The sequence below is a fragment of the Triticum urartu genome, chromosome 3 (assembly GCF_003073215.2).
Source record: "Triticum urartu cultivar G1812 chromosome 3, Tu2.1, whole genome shotgun sequence".
NCBI lineage: Eukaryota > Viridiplantae > Streptophyta > Magnoliopsida > Poales > Poaceae > Triticum > Triticum urartu.
In genome coordinates, this window is record NC_053024.1 from 145,936,878 (window position 1) to 145,945,390 (window position 8,513).

Below are 8,513 nucleotides of genomic sequence, written 5' to 3' on the forward strand. Positions count from 1 at the left end.
AGGGTTTAAGCTTCTGTCACTCTCGCAACCCATCATCTAATAACTACTCCACAATGCATTCCCTTAGGCCCAAAATATGGTGAAGTGTCATGTAGTGACGTTCACATGACACCACTAAGGGAATCACAACATACGTACTATCAAAATATCGAACACATATCAAGTTCACATGATTACATGCAACATCATTTCTCTCGTGACCTCAAGAGCAAAAGTAACTACTCATAAGCGATAAACATGCTCAAGATCATAGGGGTATTAAATAGCATAATGGATCTGAACATATAATCTTCCACCAAATAAACCATATAGCAATCAACTACAAGATGTAATCAACACTACTAGTCACCCACGAGCACCAATCTATAGTTCCCATACAAAGATTGAACACAAGAGATGAATTAGGGTTTGAGAGGAGATGGTGTTGTTGAAGATGTTGATGGAGATTGCTCTCCCCAAGATGGGAGAGTTGTTGGTGATGATGATGACGATGATTTCCCCCTTCGGGAGGGAAGTTCCCCCGGTGGAATCGCTTCGCTGGAGGGCAAAAGTGTTCCTGCCCAAGTTCCGCCTCGAGACGGCGGCGCTCCGTCCCGAAAGTCCTCTCCTTTTTTTTCCTAGGTAACAATGAATTATATACCAGAAGATGGGCACCGGAGCTGGGCCGAGGGGAGCACAACCCACCAGGGCGCGCCTGGGCTCCCTGATGCGCCCAGGTGGGTTGTGTCTTCCTGGTGGGCCCCTCTGGTACTTATTGGCTCCAATATTACTCATATAATCCATAAAAATCTCCGTAAAGTTTTAGCTTATTTGGAGTTGTGTAGAATAGGTAGCTTGACGTAGCTTTTCCAGGTCCAGATTTCCAGCTGCCGGAATTCTCCCTCTTTGTGTGTACCTTGTATATTATGAGAGAAAAGGCCTTAGAATTACTCCAAAAAGCATTATTATGTATAAAAACATAATAAATAACAATAGGAAAACATGATGCAAAATGGACATATCAGGGAGTTGAATGGACACGCTCACGACTGTATGAATAAGTTGCCTGCTATGCTACAGCCATCTAAAGAAGCTCCACCGCATTCCGGGTCCCTATCACCGCTAGAGACTCGCCCTCGATTGGGATAGCTGCCACCCATGTGGCCACTGCTATCATCTTATCGACCGGGTTAGAATAATGGCCAGAAGGTGTTGGAACCCGTTGAGGTGGGGTCAGATCCCAACGGGGCGGGTCTGGCACACGAGGTTGAGCCATCGCTTCAGTTCCTGGAGCCTCAGCAACCCGGGTTATGCCGGGCGGGTTACTCGTTCCTGCCCCACGTGTGTTAAAAAGATTCCATCCCTCAAACTGTGAAGGTAAGCGGCTCTGGTGCTGATACGTCCATTTTGCATCATGCTTTTATATCGATATTTATTGCATTATGGGCTATTATTACACATTATGTCACAATACTTATGCCTATTCTCTCTTATTTTACAAGGATTACATGAAGAGGGAGAATGCCGGCAGCTGGGATTCTGGGATGAAAAAGGAGCGAATATTAGAGACCTATTATACATAGCTCCAAAAGTCCTGAAACTTCACGGAAGTTATTTCCAGAATATATAAAAAATATTGAGCGAAGAAAGTTCCAGAGGGGGCCACACCCTGGCCACGAGGGTGGGGGCGCGCCCTACCCCCCTGGGCACGCCCCCTGCCTCGTGGGCCCCCTGGTGGCCCTCCGATGCCCATCTTTGGCTATATGGAGTCTTTCGTCCGAGAAAAAATCATAAGCAAGCTTACGGGACGAAACTCTGCCGCCACAAGGCAGAACCTTTGCGGAACCAATCTAGGGCCCCGGCGGAGCTGTTCTGCCGGGGAAACTTCCCTCCGTGAGGGGGAAATCATCACCATCGTCTTCACCAACGATCCTCTCATCGGAAGGGGGTCAATCTCCATCAACATCTTCACCAGCACCATCTCGTCTCAAACCCTAGTTCATCTCTTGTATCCAATCTTTGTATCCAAACCTCAGATTGGTACATGTGGGTTACTAGTAGTGTTGATTACTCCTTGTAGTTGATGCTAGTTGGTTTACTTGGTGGAAGATTATATGTTCAGATCCAATATGCATATTAATACCCCTCTGATTATGAACATGAATATTGTTTGTGAGTAGTTACATTTGTTCCTAAGGACATGGGAGAAGTCTTGCTATTAGTAGTCATGTGAATTTGGTATTCGTTCGATATTTTGATGAGATTTATGTTGTCATCCCTCTACTGGTGTCATGTTAACGTCGACTACATGACACTTCACCATTGTTTGGGCCTAGAGGGAGGCATTGGGAAGTAATAAGTAGATGATGGGTTTCTAGAGTGACAGAAGCTTGAACCCTAGTTTATGCGTTGCTTCATAAGGGGCTGATTTGGATCCATATGTTTCATGCTATGGTTAGGTTTACCTTAATACTTCTGTTGTAGTTGCGGATGCTTGCAATGGGGTTTAATCATAAGTGGGATGCTTGTCCAAGTAAGGACAGTACCCAAGCACCAGTCCACCCACATATCATATTATCAAAGTACCAAACGCGGATCATATGATCATGATGAAAACTAGCTTGATGATAATTCCCATGTGTCCTCGGGAGCGCTTTCCTTCATATAAGAGTTTGTCCAGGCTTGTCCTTTGCTACAAAAAGGATTGGGCCATCTTTCTGCACCTTATTTACTTTTATTACTTGCTACTCATTACCAATTACCTTATCACAAAACTATCCGTTACCGATAATTTCAGTGCTTGCAGAGAATACCTTACTAAAAACTGCTTATCATTTCCTTCTGCTCCTCGTTGGGTTCGACACTCTTACTTATCGAAAAGGCTACGGTAGATCCCCTACACTTGTGGGTCATCAAAACTCTTTTCTGGCGCCATTGCCGGGGAGTGAAGCGCCTTTGGTAGGTGGAATTTGGTAAGGGAAAATTTGTATAGTGTGCTAAAATTTACTGTCACTTTTTACTATGGAACATAATCCTTTGAGGGGTTTGTTCGGGGTATCTTCACCTCGTCTGGAACCAAAATTATTTACCCCTCAACCTACTGAACCTACTGAAAATGTTTACTTTGAAATTCCTTCGGGTATGATAGAGAAACTGCTAGGTAATCCTTTTGCAGGAGATGGAACATTGCATCCCGATTTGCACTTAATCTACGTGGATGAAGTTTGTGGATTATTTAAGCTTGCATGTATGCCCGATGATGTTATCAAGAAGAAGGTATTCTCTTTATCTTTGAAGGGAGATGCATTGACATGGTATAGGCTATGTGATGATATGGGATCATGGGACTATAAGCGATTGAAATTAGAATTTCACCAGAAGTTTTATCCTATGCATCGTGTTCATCGTGATCGCAATTATATATATAATTTTTGGCCTCGTGAAGGAGAAAGCATTGCTCAAGCTTGGGGGAGGCTTAAGTCAATGTTATATTCATGCCCCAATCATGAGCTCTCAAGAGAAATGATTATTCAAAATGTTTATGCTCGGCTTTCTAACAACAATCGCTCCATGCTCGATACTTCTTGTACTGGTTATTTTATGATGAAGACTATTGAATTCAGATAGGATTTATTGGAGAGGATTAAACGCAACTCTAAAGATTGGGATCTCGATGAAGGTGAGGAGTCAGGTATGACACCTAAGTTTGATTGTGTTAAATCTTTTATGGATACTGATGTTTTCCGTAAGTTTAGCACTAAATATGGACTTGACTCTGAGATAGTAGCTTCTTTCTGTGAATCTTTTGCTACTCATGTTGATCTCCCTAAGGAGAAGTGGTTTAAATATAATCCTCCCATTGAAACAAAATTAGTTGCACCTATTAAAGTTGAAGAAAAAACTATCACTTATGATGATCCTGTTGTTCCCACTGCTTATGTTGAGAAACCACATTTCCCTATTAGAATTAAGGATCATGCTAAAGCTTCAACTGTAGTCAACAAGAGTAATATTAGGACACACAAACCCCCTGAGAAAATTAAAGTTGAACCTAATATTGCTATGGTTAAAGATCTCTTGGCCGATAATATTGATGGGCAGGTTATTTATTTCTGTGAAGAAACTACTAGAATTGCTAAGCCTGGTGATAAGGATAAACATAGACCTGTTATAGGCATGCCTGTTATTTCTGTTAAAATAGGAGATCATTGTTATCATGGCCTATGTGATATGGGTGGTAGTGCTAGTGCAATACCTCATACCTTATACAAAGAAATTATGCATGATATTGCACCTGCTGAGATAGAAGATATCGATGTTACAATTAAGCTTGCCAATAGAGATACTATTTCACCGATTGGGATTGTTAGAGATGTTGAAGTCTTGTGTGGGAAGGTTAAATATCCTGCTGATTTTCTTGTTCTTGGTTCCCGACAATATAGCTTTTGTCCCATTATATTTGGTAGACCCTTCTTAAATACTGTTAATCCTAGGATAGATTGCGAAAAGGATGTTTTTACTATTGGTTTGGGTGATATGTCTCATGAGTTTAACTTCTCTAAATTTCGTAGACAACTCCATGATGAGGAATTACCTAGTAAGGATGAAATTATTGGTCTTGCTTCTATTGTTGTGCCTCCTAATGATCCTTTAGAACAATATTTGCTCGACCATGAAAATGATATGTACATGAATGAAAGAAGGGAAATACATGAAGTATTCTTTAAACAAGGACCTATTCTGAAACACAACTTGCCTGTTGAAATCCTAGGGGATCCTCCTCCACCCAAGGGTGATCCCGTGTTTGAGCTTAAACCGTTACCTGATACTCTTAAATATGCTTATCTTGATGAAAAGAAGATATATCCTGCTATTATTAGTGCTAACCTTTCAGAGCATGAAGAAAAGAAATTATTGACAACCCTAAAAAAGCATCGTGCTGCTATTGGATATACTCTTAATGATCTTAAGGGCATGTGTCCCACGCTATGTCAACATAGAATAAATTTGGAGAAGGATGCCAAACTAGTTATTGATCACCAATGATGGCTAAATCCTAAGATGAAAGAAGTGGTAAGAAAGGAAATATTAAAACTCCTTGAGGCAGGTATAATTTATCCCGTTGCTGATAGTCAGTGGGTAAGTCCTATCCATTGTGTCCCTAAGAAGGGAGTTATTACCGTTGTTCCTAATGATAAAGATGAATTGATCCCATAAAGAATTATTACAAGTTATAGGATGGTAATTGATTTCCGCAATTAAATAAAGCTACTAAAAAAGATCATTACCCTTTGCCTTTATTGATCAAATGCTAGAAAGATTATCTAAACATACACATTTTTGCTTTCTAGATGGTTACTCTGGTTTCTCTCAAATACCTGTGCCAGCTGATAATCAAGCAAAGACCACTTTTACTTGCCCTTTTGGTACTTTTGCTTATAGACGTATGCCTTTTGGTTTGTGTAATGCACCTGCTACCTTTCAAAGATGCATGATGGCTATATTCTCTGACTTTTGTGAAAAGATTTGTGAGGTTTTCATGGACGATTTCTCCGTTTATGGATCCTCTTTTGATGATTGCTTGAGCAACCTTAATCGAGTTTTGCAGAGATGTAAAGAAACTAATCTTGTCTTGAACTGGGAAAAGTGCCAATTTATGGTTAATGAAGGTATTGTCTTGGGGCATAAAATTTCTGAGAGAGGTATTGAAGTTGATAAAGCTAAAGTTGATGCTATTGAAAAGATGACGTGTCCCAAGGACATCAAAGGTATAAGAAGTTTCCTTGGTCATGCCGGTTTTTATAGGAGGTTCATTAAGGACTTCTCAATCAAAATCCCGGCCTCTGACTAACCTATTACAAAAAGATATTCCTTTTGTCTTTGACGATGATTGTGTAGAAGCATTTGAAATACTTAAGAAAGCTTTGATTTCTGCACCTATTGTTCAGCCACCTGATTGGAATGTACCCTTTGAAATTATGTGTGATGCTAGCGATTATGTTGTAGGTGCTGTTCTAGGACAAAGAGTTGATAAGAAGTCAAATGTTATCCAATATGCTAGTAAAACTCTAGACAATGCCCAGAGAAATTATGCTACTACCGAAAAGGAATTCTTAGCAGTTGTATTTGCTTGTGATAAGTTCAGACCTTTTATTGTTGATTCTAAAGTAACTATTCACACTGATCATGCTGCTATTAAATATCTTATGGAAAAGAAAGATACTAAACCTAGACTTATTAGATGGGTTCTCCTGCTACAAGAATTTGATTTGCATATCATTGATAGAAAGGGAGCTGAGACCCCTGTTGCAGGCAACTTGTCTAGGTTAGAGAATGTTCTTGATGACCCACTACCTATTGATGATAGCTTTCCTGATGAATAATTAAATGTCATAAATGCTTCTCGTACTACCTCATGGTATGCTGATTATGCTAATTATATTGTTGCTAAATTTATACCGCCTAGTTTCACATACCAGCAAAAGAAAAAGTTCTTCTATGATTTAAGACATTACTTTTGGGATGACCCACATCTTTATAAAGAAGGAGCAGATGATGTTATTAGACGTTGTGTACCCGAGCATGAACAGGACAGATCCTACGCAAGTGTCACTCCGAAGCCTATGGAGGACACCATGCTGGAGATAGAACTGCACATAAGGTATTGCAATCCGGTTTTTATTGGCCTACTCTCTTCAAGGATGCACGTAAGTTTGTATTGTCTTGTGATGAATGTCAAAGAATTGGTAATATTAGTAGACGTCAAGAAATGCCTATGAATTATTCACTTGTTATTGAACTATTTGATGTTTGGGGCTTTGATTATATGGGACCTTTTCCTTCCTCCAATGGGTATACACATATTTTAGTTGTTGTTGATTACATTACTAAGTAGGTAGAGGCTATTCCAACTAGTTGTGCTGATCATAACACCTCTATTAAGATGCTTAAAGAAGTTATTTTTCCGAGGTTTGGAGTCCCTAGATATTTAATGACTGATGGTGGTTCACATTTTATTGATGGTGCCTTTCGTAAAATGCTTGCTAAGTATGATGTTAATCATAGAATTGCATCTCCATATCACCCACAGTCTAGTGGTCAAGTAGAATTAAGTAATAGAGAGCTCAAATTAGTTTTGCAAAAGACTATTAATAGATCTAGAAAAAATTGGTCCAAGAAACTTGATGATGCATTATGGGCTTATAGAACTGCATATAAAAATCCTATGGGTATGTCTCCGTATAAAATGGTTTATGGCAAAGCATGTCACTTACCTCTTGAGCTAGAACATAAGTGTAGCGACCCAACCTCAAGCGGCCAAGTCTCTGTGCTTCAGTGTCATCCCTGGATCGGTAATGCTGACACACAAAGTACTCGAAGGATTTATAATAGCGTAGCAATCACACACTTATTACATCGAACGTCTCCAAAAGAGAACTTATTACAATAAATATGGCTTAAGGCCATCAAGTACGATAACAGCAGAAGGCTTGGAAGATAAAGTGAGTCCATCAACTCCAACGGCATAGCCGAGCTGCACAACAACGACCTAACGAACCTTACTCCTCGTCTGAAAAGTCTACAACATGATACGTTGCAGCCCGAAAATGGGTCAGCACATGGAATATGCTGGCAATGTAACACAGTAGAGCAATGAACGGAAGTAATGCTAACACTATATGCATATATGGCTAGTGGAGGCTGTATAGTTATAATGTTTTTGCAAAAAGCCAATTTTTTCCTACAACAAAGGAATAAGTTTTATTTTAACTATCATGGTAGTTGAAACATCATTGATAAGGTTCCTCCAACTCAATCCCGATTAAAGTAATTCATTAACCCAATCAAATTAATTTAGAGTGATGAGATACAATAGGATAATCCAAATACTAGATACTCAAGATGTCCATAACCAGGGACACGGCTAACCTTGATTAGATTGTACACTCTCCATAGGTTTGCGCACTTTTCCCAACAAGACTCGATCTCCTCCATTGGATTTCTCGCACTACAAGATGTTTGAGAAACAGATGACCGAGACACAGTCTTTCAGAAGCATTTACTCTTTACTCTGGGTGGACAGTTACACCTACTTTCCCTCTACATATGCTAGCCCACCACTGAAAGAGGTCACGCAACTTACTCATACTATGCCAGAGCCCATAATGGCTTGTGGCTGCACATGGAAGTTTCTAGCATGAATAATCTTAAGATCCCTTTGAGCCTGGGTGGCGGACCGTAGGATGATCACACGGGTACTCCGGGATATCCTAGGACAACACTGGATTCTCCAGGTGCCCAAACAAGCAATCCACCCAGATATGTATTAAAGTTGCCACCTTAAGTTGAACCATTAATTTACAATCTCACATCTGTCATGGATACACTCAAACCCAATCCACGTCTACGAGCATAGCATATCAATATGAGCATAACGTAGAAGTAACTCCCAGGGGTTTGATAATAAAATAGGTGATAGGTTCTACCTCATCATCTACTTCCCAAACCCACAAATTAAATCACATCCTAATCAT